Here is a 12,271-nt window from a genome sequence, read left to right as displayed (position 1 = left end):
ACAAAGCAAAAGAAATTGTTGTTTAGGAAAATAATTGTGTATGCTGACTGAATGTTATCGAGAAATGTCGAAATTAATCACAAACTACCTGTTTCGTTAGTAATGACTACTAGAACTGTTTGCATTGCCATCTAACATTTGCGGGCGGAAACTAAGTTAAGGTCCTAATATATAAAGACGAGTCCGAGAATGACAGAGTGAGATCGAAATGTGACTATGTTTATGGTATATAACGTTACTAAGAAGCTTTTCCGGAATTTTTGCGACGATCGTACTTTCAACAAAATATCTCGGGAAATAAAGTATCAAAACAAGCACATATGCGTCCTTCCTCTTCCAACAAACACATACAAATTTTATATTTTTATAGTGAAGACTAATATTCCAAATTCGACTCACACATGTTTTTATTCTTTACTTCGATTATTATGTACAAAAATGTTTTTTTTTTTAATTTTTTAAGTTTTGTTATGAGTTTGTTATATGAGTTTGATTTTTATAAATTGTCATCAGTCATTTTATATCAGTTATATCTATTGTAACTTGATAATAATGGATCATTAATTATAATTTATTGTAATTTAATAATAATGAATCATGTGCTTGGATCATTTTACTGATTTCATATATTTTAATTGAGTTTTATTTTTATAACTTTTAGATAAAAATGTTTTGTTAGGTTGCTTCTTTATATAACCACTTATAGAGGTTTTTAATTGAGGTTTCTGTTAGGTTTTTTATAGAGGGTTTTTGTTAGAGACAATTCACTCGTCTTTATGTACTTGGCGTATTTTTTACCTTTGTAAGATCTTTTTGTTTTTATGTTATATTTTATCTCATATTATGCCAAGTACATGCACGTTTCTTAGCATGCCTTTTGTATTCTCAGAGACTAAAGGTTTTATCCGTGATTCGTGTACATTTAAAATAATATTTAAATAAACATTTCTTTAGTATTGATTTAATATTTATTTTTAAAACTTTTTACATTTAAATTTAATATTTATTTTTCATACTTTTTACATTTAAAAAGACTTATTCTTCTCTTTTTAATAAATCATTTGTTTGCGTACATGAATATACCATATGTATACAATATAAAGTGTCTCTCAGTGAAAGTGCCTCACATGCATCCAAGATTCAAGCGTCATAAACGTATAGAATACCGCAAATTTTCTTGTACCTCTGAATATATTCGCATAGAAAAGCACATCGTGAAGGATACAGTGTATATATTTACCTGTCGAGTTACAAGAAGGGCTGAGATCTGCAGTTACAACGATTATTATTACATTCCGCGAGTCTAAACAAAAATCACGCTAGTAGTTAGCTAATTATAATAATATTACAAAATTGTTGGAAAATGTTCTTTTCTTGTAACATTCCTTATAGTAAAATTCTATTTCTTGTAACTTTGTACCGCGTTATGAATAAACAATGATATCAATTTTTGTTTCTTAGGAAACTATCTCTAAGTATAAATATCTCTAATTGTTATATTTACGCAAATGTTAAAATAAGTTAACCGCATATAAAAAACGCGAAACGTAAAATACGACAATCTAAATATCATTAGTAATTTCTTAAATCGTTTTCAGAAACCTCTCTCTCTCTCTCTCTTATACGTAACAGAGAATAAACATTCATTATAATTGTAATTGTTTTAAATGTGTATTAGACAATACTATTAAATAAATAGAATGCGATCGTAACAGCTTTATCAATAATAATTTGCGTTAATATGTGATTGAAATGTAACTATGCCGCTTAAGACAATATTGGAAAATAAAGGCACGATAACTATAGTCAACACGAGCGTTACGTAAATCGTTGTGAGAATCAACAATCAACAAACTAATGGATATGCAATCGTCCTACATATTAATCACTACAAAAACCAGATATAGCATCTGTAAAAATTGGTAAGCGGTAAACGCATGGAAGCACACACTCCAAAACGCATGGAAGCACACACTCCAAAAAAAAAAGGAAAAAAAGAACGTAATCGGAATCACGTAAGCGAGAAAACCAAACGTTCATATGCCGCTTGTGTAAATACACAAGTTGCGTCACGTTTTATTACTTCATGGTAAAATAAAAAAAATACATCGCGCAAGTCGCAATAACATTTTTTCTATTTGCGCAAACTTGAAAAACGGTCTGTCAATTTTAACGAAAGAGCCTTGATTTCTTTTACACGTATAACAGCGACCCAATCAGCAGTATCTGTCCAACCAAAATTACTGCCGGCCATCAGATTTTTATATCTTCTAATCCTCTGACATGTTGAATGTCATATACCTCCTTTTCATTACGCACTGCGTAACCTCTGGCGCGAAGAAGCGGGGATGGAAACACACGATCATAAATAGTATGCGATCTCGGGATTCTCAACGTGCTCTCCGTGAGACATATGCTTCCACTTCGTGAAGTGTCGTAAAGCCACTCGCGTTATATAACGTGATATGGTTAATGTAATGCGTGTACAAGTATACGTGGAGTGTATTACCATAAAAAGAAGCGCGCCACTTTGGTTAAAACTTTCAGTTTTGATAGCCTTTTCAGCAGAACTACGACCTATCAAGCAGCTGTGCAAATAGCGCATTACCCAAATGATATCTTTCATGAGGGATAAACAGCTGTGTATGGTTCTATGACGTAACTAAGAAACTAACTAGTCTTTATCATGATTAATATGCAAAATTTAATATAGCTTCTCTTCTTATTAATTGTAACTTGTTAACACAAAAAAAATAATTCTTATAATAATTACAAGTATGTTATACATGAAGAATATACACAACTGTGTATGGTTCTATAACGTAATTGAGAAACTAACTATTCTTTATCCTTATTAATATGCAAAATTTAATAAAGCTTCTTTTTTCTTCTCATCAATTGTAATTTGTTAACACAAAAAAAATAATTCTTATAATAATTACAAGTACAAGAAAAATATTAATATTCGGAACATTTTTCAATAAATACGATTACAAATCATTTGATTAGCTACGTCGAGAGAATCTTCGATATCTTTGGATTCAATAAATTTTATTAAATTCAAAAAATTTATCTATTGGGGTAGTCCAACTTTAAATTAATTTTTGATGCAATGAATACTATTTTTTTAACTTTCTAAGCAATTTTATTATTCAATCCAAAGAATCTGTTTAGTTCAAAGAAGAAAATTTTTTCATTTAATTTTCTCATTTTGTTTAAGAAAATTAAATAATTTTGTGTAAATAATTTTAACACTTGACATTTCTTTTTTTCGCATTACTGACAGTCTTTTTATTACTTCATCACGTGAGCCCTCCTTCCATCGAGATTTTACATCTAAATAATCTCGTGATGAAATAAATCTATTCTTTTTACTGACTATGGTCTAGGTTGCGGTTACAATTTGCTTGACTTCAATTATCGTCAAAGAATTAATAATGTCAAATAACTCTGAGATAATAATTGTAACATCATACTAATAATGCACAACTTTAACGATGTTAGTGTAACATCATACTTATAATGCATCCTTATAATGTCTAGAAAGCTTTCTCATGTCATGCTTACTCCCTGAATTTCCTTGGAGTGAAATTTCATCAGAAAGCAAAGTGACACCCGAGTCACTCGAATTTGAGTCATCTTTCATTTCTATAGAGCGAATTCTCCATTCTGAATCGTTGAGTGAATATTTTTACTGAAGAGTAAATCTTACACATTACACAGTCAGAGGAACATATTCACTCCGGTCGATTGAAACATCCGTCCGTATGTGTGAACTCAGAATCCACACTAATCTTGAGCGGAACATTCACTCTTGCGATTACGAGTGGCAGTATTTTTATTATCGCCTCGAGTAAAAATACCGCCACTTTTCACTCCAAAAAATTTAAGAAGTACAGGTAATCGTTGAAAACAATGCAGCAACAGTTGATATGTAATAAATATTGACAGAATATATAATAAGTTGCAAGACAATTCAAATGTGATGATCAAAGTTAGGACCTCATCAAACTATCAAAATTGAGGGTCACTGTTAATAGGATTATTCAGTAATTATATTATTAATTAATATTACTATTAATTATTATTTGTACCATTATTATTTATAATTATTTAGTGTTCTTTATAATTCTATTAATTATATTATTATTACGTAAATCAGTTAGTAATGACTCTTAATTTTAACAATTCAGTGAGTTTCCAACTTTGTTGTATTAAACCGTTATACAATCCACTGTAAATTAACGAGCCAGTGACGCCATGATTGCTCTTGGATTTGGACTAAACATTACATTAGTTAATCCAAACAATATATTACAATGAGAAACGTTTAAAGCAATAACATTTTTCAATCAAATAATATAATTTTATTCAAAGAAACAAAATTTAAAATATAAGCTAATTATAACAATTATTTTATTGAAAATATAATTTTATTTTCTTTAAATAATAGTGTTTTTTTCCATCAAACAACACGATTCAATTTAATGAAACAAATACTTGTTATGAGATTTTGTTATGTTTGAATTCAACAAATTTAAACCAAATAAATAGGAGTATTAATTCCAAAAAAACCGTTCTCTCTGTGCACTCTCAGCATTTTCAAACAGTTATAGTAGTTTAGCAGGATGAGATAAAACAGCCGTCGTGTATTGATTCCTCAAGACAATTTGGAAGTTGTCATCATGCAGTTGTTGTTGAGTTACTGAGTAATTCTTAAATTTTTATGTCTTGTTGCAGCCAGAATGACTGGTAATAAAGCTTAAGACTTTAATAGGACACAACTTCTCGAGACTAGCGTTTTCTCTACTCTCCATCCGAGACTACGCAAGTGAAACGTCTCGTAAAAGACAAGAGGGAAGAAACGAACTCGATTGAAAAGTGAGATGACTGACTTTTTCGTCATACTGTCGCGTTCTCACTGGATTCTCATCGGGCAAGTTCAAGATCGCTCGAGATCGAACGACTTTCCAAAGCGGGACGTAACTTGCTCGAATGTCCGTAAACTCGTTCATAACTCGACGTATATACGCATGAAACGCTGACACTGATATCTCGCTCCTGGTCGCTGTCGTTGATACTAATCTATTTTATTGGAACGTTTGCGGAGACAAGTAGAATATAAATCTTGCTATTCGTGCAATTTTTCATATAACTTGCCAACGAAGGAGATATTCTGAAGTATCTTATAAAATTTTATAAGTAAAAATACACGGAGAAGGAATATTGGCAAGATTTCGAATTAATTAAGAACAGAATTTTATTCATAAAATTTAATTTAAAAATTCTGCCTAAAAAACGCGTTTATTTATGTTGCTATAATGTTAATTCAACCAATATTTTTTTCATGTGTAATAATTGTAGCACTCTGTAGATCCATCGAACATAATGTATCATGTAACATGAAACTAGTATTATGAAACCAGTTTAGCGTGAATTTTATGAAACTTTGCATTATTTACACAGGAAAATATTATCTAACTGCTCGTGTAATTAAAAGAAGTTTGATTGCTCGAGAACTGAGATATCTGCAACAAAAGTTGACACTTTCTATGCATGTTTCTTGAGACTAACACATGTTACTTTTAACTTATATCTTTAATATCTTTTATATTACATGTGAAATTTTGATCAAGCTGCTATAATAAAAGTTAATCTACAGACATTATACACAAGTCTCAGGATTATTGATAATTTTACTTACAAAATACGGCGATGGAAAATTCATAATTTATAGTAACTTTCGAAATACATACATATACATATTATAATCACTTATATATTTTTTTTTATTACATCTGTGTATCTCTATTTTAAATAAACTAATGCGTAAAATAAAGCATTTATCAGAAAAATAAAAGGAATTACTTTTTTGTATTTATAATATTGTATATATATTTGTTTCAATTTTATTTACAATTAACCATAATATATATACAGAGTGAGTCACGCATTTGGGACGGGTTATATTTCAAGTTTGGCTAATAATACAAAAGAGTTGTAGAGGAAAAAGTTGAATGGTATAAAAAGATCTACTTTCCTACGAGTTTACTTTTTTCATAAATGCAACGATGCATCTAAGAAATGCACTCTTACTTTAAATGCTCTTACTTTAAATGCACTCTTATTTTAAATGCACCTAAAAAATGCACTCTTACTTTAAATGGAATAACATATTTTTTTTATATGGATCAATTCCTCGGAACAGCCTGCATAAAAAACTGTTAGGGTACAATGTAAAAGAAATGAACAATTCATGAGATATTTGACATTTTTAGTCAGTTATTAAAAAAGATGTTCGAACGTTGCGTCTTCACATAGTAAACTCTTCATCGTTTTCTTATGTTTTTTTATAACAGATAAGGTTAAGGTGATCACTGTTTATTTTAGAACAATGTAATACAATTCGTTCTTTTAAGTCTTCCACAGAAACAAATGGACGCAAATACACTTTATCTTTGAAGTAACCTCACAAAAAGGAATCAAGAAAAGTCAAATCACCTTAAATTTGTTAAATGATATATGGAGTGTTTACTATGTGAAAGCGGAACGTTCGAACATCTTCTTTAATAAATGACTAAGAATGTCAAATATCTCACGAATTGTTCGTTTCTTTTACATTGTACCTTAACACCTTTTTACGCAGGCTGTTCCGAAGAATCGATCCATATAAAAAAAAATATGTTGTTCCATTTAAAATAAGAGTGCATTTGCATTTCATAGGTGCATCGTTGCATTTATGAAGAAAGTAAACTCGTAGGAAAGTAAACCTTTTTATACCATTCACTTTTTCCTCCACATCTTTTTTGTATTATTAACCAAACTTGAGATATAACCCTTCCCAATTGCGTGACTCCTATATATGAAAGCTCATTAACTGCATTTTAATGTTTACGTCCAGCTGTGTGATATTATTCAACACTAAACGTCTATAGTGTATTTTTCTTCTTTCTATGTTAGATATGTAAGGATTTTTGGAATGGTCCAATACTTCAGAAGTAGCACCAATTGCGACAATAATGTTTGAAAAAAAAGTTATTTGAGATTACGGAAAAAATTGTAGTTAACCGATTAAAGCTAGACTAATAAGGTTATCAAAAAACAATAATTGGAAATAACTTTTCCTCGTAACGTCGTCCGTTCATGTAGAAAAAGAATATATATATATATATATATATATATAGATTTTTTTTTAAGATTCGATTCCAATAACACAGAGTCTCCATCATCCAATCTGAAAGACTTAATACCCATATAATCACTGTTTCATAAAGTATGTTCAGTGTTACTTTTGTGTTATATAATTGTTATATTCTGTGTTTTCTGGTCAGTGAGTATATTGTCCACTTCAACGATATCGTAACATGGCGTGTACACTAAGTTTTCCATATATATCTGCCTATGTGAGACTTTCAAGTTTTCTTCATCACGTATCTATAGTGGTGATGATCTTTTCTCCCTGGGATATACATTATTCAATTAGAAATAATCTCTCCATTTCTTTGTCTGAGTGTAAGACACCCGTGAATAACAGTAAGTTATAAAATAAACACTAAATAGTAGAAGTTAAACGTCTATGAATACTTACATATCAAACGGTTTTGGTCGATAATAGATGTCTCAGTTCGATGGAATTGCTGTGAGTGAAGTGGAAGAAGTGAAAGAGATCGGTGGATGATTCGTTCTTGTAACTCAGGTGAGGTCATATCGAGATGCGTTTTGTTCAACACTTTAGTACATACAGTATGCCAGTATAGAAATACGAAAATGCTCGAACGAATTACGAAACATTAGGTCTACATGATTCTTGTATTACTCTTTTTCATCTTCTTTTTCTATTTTTTTTTTAACATGTACATATAAGGGAGCGGTATACAACGGTCCTATACAAACACCCAAAAAGACTAGCCACACGTCTTACATACTGTGGTGATCTACCGCTGCATCCACTAAACGCATAACTACTCACAAGGGAACATAGGCAACCCGAAAATTCAGAAAATTCTGAAACATTATGTGCAAGTAGAATAGTACATCCATAACATAAAACTATTTGTTGTTTCTGCTAAATTTCGATTTAAGGCGGTAAAACCACCTCTCAAAAAAACATAACATTTTTATTTTTAGCGAATATTTCCTAAAATACAAGACATGTGAAAAAATAGTTTACATAAAAGTGATAGAATATTTTATACTCTTTGCAATAGTGTATTCAAATTTTGCAACAATGAAAAACTTTTAAACCTCCCTTTGCCCACTCATTAATTTCGAGGGGTGGTTTCACCCTTTTAAATCAAAATTTAGCAGAAACAAAAAATAGTTTATATTATGGATGTACTACTTTACTTGCACACAATGTTTCAGAATTTTCTGAATTTTCGGGTTGCCTATGTTTCCTTGTCAGTAATTAACCAAAGAAAGTATAATGTAATGTGCGCTTCCCATCTCGTTAAGCTTTTTGTATGCTTGACTATTGAAACTGTGCAACGTAGCTCCTTCGTTCGCGCGCATTTCTAAAGATGTTGTAACGACTTTACGATGTAAGGCGGAAAGAGGTTTGCAAAACCAATTGCAATTTCCATATAATGCATAGAATCTAGGATAATACTTAGGAGAGAACTAACGTTTAAGTCATATCGTTACCAATGAATCGCTCGTATAAAGCAGCATGTCATGCGCGTTTGCACTTTTCTTTATTATTTGGTGTAAATATTTCTTCCTTTATTCATTGTTAATGACAGAGTTGGGTAGCATTTAGTTAAAAAGTTAAAAGTTAAGTTAAAACATCAAAAAGTTGAATAACTTTAACTTAACTTAGTTACATTTCATTGGTAACTATTAACTTTTGATTTAATTATCTTCAAGTTAACCATGCCATAAAGGCGACGCCAGACGCCATCCGCCTACCTATAAATAATTATATGTTAAATGGGGATTTGACTTATCTTCAGATACTCTGTAGCCAATAAAATGATCCGCAGAGCATCTGAAGATATTGGATTATCTTCTGATTGAGTCAGATCTAGTAAGATTATTTGTTTATAACGATATCTCCGTTAATAGCAGCCGCAAGTTGATCGTTTTCCAATATTGTGGTATTATTACCCTCCGCGTAATAAATTTGCACGCTACCTTCAGTCACCTAGATAAATATTAAATATGTTGTCAAGCGGTTTCTGAAAATGTACGCTTTCTTGATATACGTCTATATATTAAGATTACCTTGCTTAAGCTATAATCATGCTGGCAATAAGGCATAAATAAAGCTGTGGGTTTTAGCAAAAGGATTGGTGATTTTAGCAGTGGTAATGAAGACGTATCGTACTCATCAAGAGCAAGTAGATGTTTGTAAACTGATGTGAGATATATCTGTAATTTTCAACAGAAGTTATATGGAAAGCTTCATCTGGAATACATCTGATGAAAGCATTCATCTTTTGCTCCCACGTATCATGCTTGGACAATTCCAAACGGATCTGTTAACAATTGTGGTGTATTAATTATTGTGCATCACAGCCTAATGTATTTTCTTTAAAAACCTACCATTGTACTGTCAAATAAGTAAAATAAATCCATAAGGCCTAAAAGAACATTATTCTGAAATGCCTGAATAGTAGTGAAAGGAAAGTATTGAAAATATTTTTTCATAGTTTTCATCAGTTCGGGTACGCCATCGATTAAAATTAATCGTCCTGTGAAATTTTTGACCTCCAGTCTTGCCAACTCAATAGAAATTACTGATCCATATGAACCAACTAATACGAAATTTACAGAATTCTTCATTCTTGTTAGAACATGATAGAAATAAACAAATATACGCAATTTGCTATTTTAAATAATTTTTTAATTTACATGATACGGTTTTAAGTCTTCTAAAATAAAAACACTAGATTATCATGTATGTAATTATATTTTGCCATTATATTTGTACGTACAGGTAATAACGTGACAGCTGATTGCAACGCAGATTCGAATGTGAAGATGTTATTTGCACCATGCAAACACGTCGCGGGAGCTTTGATTTTTGGAGCCAACGAATTAAATATGCTTCCGCAACTTTCGATTCCAGGTATAAGAAATACTTTTTCTCTGTCCGTCTGCTTTGCGGACAGTTCCAAACAAATATCCGGAACAATACTTAAATTATCCGATAGCCAAATTAGCAATTTTACTCCCTCGTGAGTCATACAACTTATCTTTCCTTCCTTCTGTCGACACTCGACAAATAGTTCCAAATCATCAACGGGTTTTTTGACTTCCACAATAAAAATTCCAACGATAATCCCAGATAACCCTGGGAAATACGCAATCGAAAACCCTCCTAATCCCTAAAGCATATTCCGACGTTCTTATTCACAAAATCAAAAGAAGCTGCCATTACATTAAACAAAACATCCTGACTCATTTTTCCAACCTGCATCATCCTCTACCGCTTTATCCGAAGATTCCCTCACCTGAAAATCCTCCAATAATCACGTCTTTTAAACATACGATTTTCTCCATCCCTAGCCAAAAAAATCTTCCTAACCCTACCTCCTTACCTATTACTGACTGCAACGTTACTCCATACCTACCTACTTTAACGAATCCAACCTAGTTTCCCCGAGAATTCACATTTTCCTACCAAAACCACCCCCAACTGATACCCTATAAAACCGCGACTTCGCGCCGCGGACTCCACTTACTACTTCACTACTTCACTCTTACATTTAGTCCGTTATTCTTACTCCGACTTCTTCTTATTTCTTTACTTCTGGGATCACTCCTTGGACTTTTGGCACCACTTCTAAACTCGCTTTATCCGGTTATAATAAGTTTTTCATTTTTTTTCTTTATTTTTCCGTTGTTATTCCTACCACGTTAATTAATTGTAATAATTCCGACGAAACCAAAATTTGATTTCGTCCTTCAAGATCTACTTTCTCTCTTGTCTCCTACTCTCCATATAAATCCTGAAGACTAAACTACACTTAAAAAAAATTTATTTAATTTAAATAAATATATTATAAATTAAAAAAATTAAAAATTTATTAAAAATTTATTTAATTTAAATAAATATATTTATTCAAATATGTTTTACTTACAATAAGAAGTTATTTATTAAATTGTAATGAGTAATAATTTATTTTAAAAATATATTTAATAAAATTTAAGAAATATTTTATCCAACGTGAAATAATTTCAAAACAAATAGCAAATAAATGTTATTGAGACAATCGTTGCTCAAATTGAATAACTTATTCTTTACAACTAAAAAATACAATATTTTCAAATTGAGGAAATAACTTTAAATTAATATTTTTTTCAAATCAATTAATTATTTTACTCAATAATAATATATTATTTTGTAAAAATTGTTTTACTTAAACTGAAAAAAATGTTTGAAAATATCAAATTCTGTTGATATTGTTTATTCAAATTAAAGAAAATATTTTCTGAATTACAATTTTTGGATATTGTAAAAAAGAGTTAAATATTTATTTAAGATTAATTGTTTCAAAACAACTGTATAATCCATTTAATAATAATGACCTAGGTTATTAGGTTATATTAATAAATAGGTTATTATTATTTAATGGATTATAAAGTTGAATTAAAGTTGAATTAAATTTGAACAACGGTTGTCTCAATAACATTTATTCTTTTTTTGTTTTAAAATAATTTCACATTAGATAAAATATTTCTTAAATTTTATTAAATATATTTTTAAAGTGAATTATTGCTCATTACAATTTAAAAAATAACATGTTATTGTAACTAAAACATTTGAATAAATATATTTATTTATTGGGTGTACAACTTAATTCGGTCCGTTTTTTTGCTTGAAAAACGCATTTATTTGAATGATAAAATGAATTAATAATTAATACATTATTGAAAGTATTGTCCATCGCTAGCCACTACTTTTTCCCATCTTTCTGGCAATTTATGGATTCGGTCGCGGAAGAAGCGTTCATCTTTTGAAGCCAAGAATGAATCGAGCCAATTTTTGATTCCCTGTTCTGAAGTGAAGTGTATTCCAGTCAAAGCGTTCTGCATCGATCGAAACAAATGGTAGTCGGAAGAGGCAAGGTCTGGGCTATAAGGCGGGTGAGCCAGAACTTCCCATCCGCTATTTTCCAAATAGTTTTTAACCGGAACAGCAACATGAGGCCGAGCGTTATCATGGTGAAAGATTATGGACTCGTGTCTGGTCGCATATTCTGGACGTTTTTCGGCTATAGCTCGCTTTAAACGGATTAATTGTCGCCTGTAGAAGTCTCCCGTGATG

The 12,271-nt window shown here is 30.7% G+C and overlaps 1 pseudogene; it reads right to left on the bottom strand.

Moving 5' to 3' along the window:
- Positions 1 to 9,031: 9,031 nt before the first annotated feature.
- Positions 9,032 to 12,271, bottom strand: part of LOC116841210 — a 15,784-nt pseudogene continuing 12,544 nt past the window's right edge.

The sequence above is a fragment of the Odontomachus brunneus genome, unplaced genomic scaffold (assembly GCF_010583005.1).
Source record: "Odontomachus brunneus isolate Ranch 3 - 2012 unplaced genomic scaffold, Obru_v1 Obru_scaffold_014, whole genome shotgun sequence".
NCBI lineage: Eukaryota > Metazoa > Arthropoda > Insecta > Hymenoptera > Formicidae > Odontomachus > Odontomachus brunneus.
This window is presented reverse-complemented; position numbering and strand designations above follow the sequence as displayed.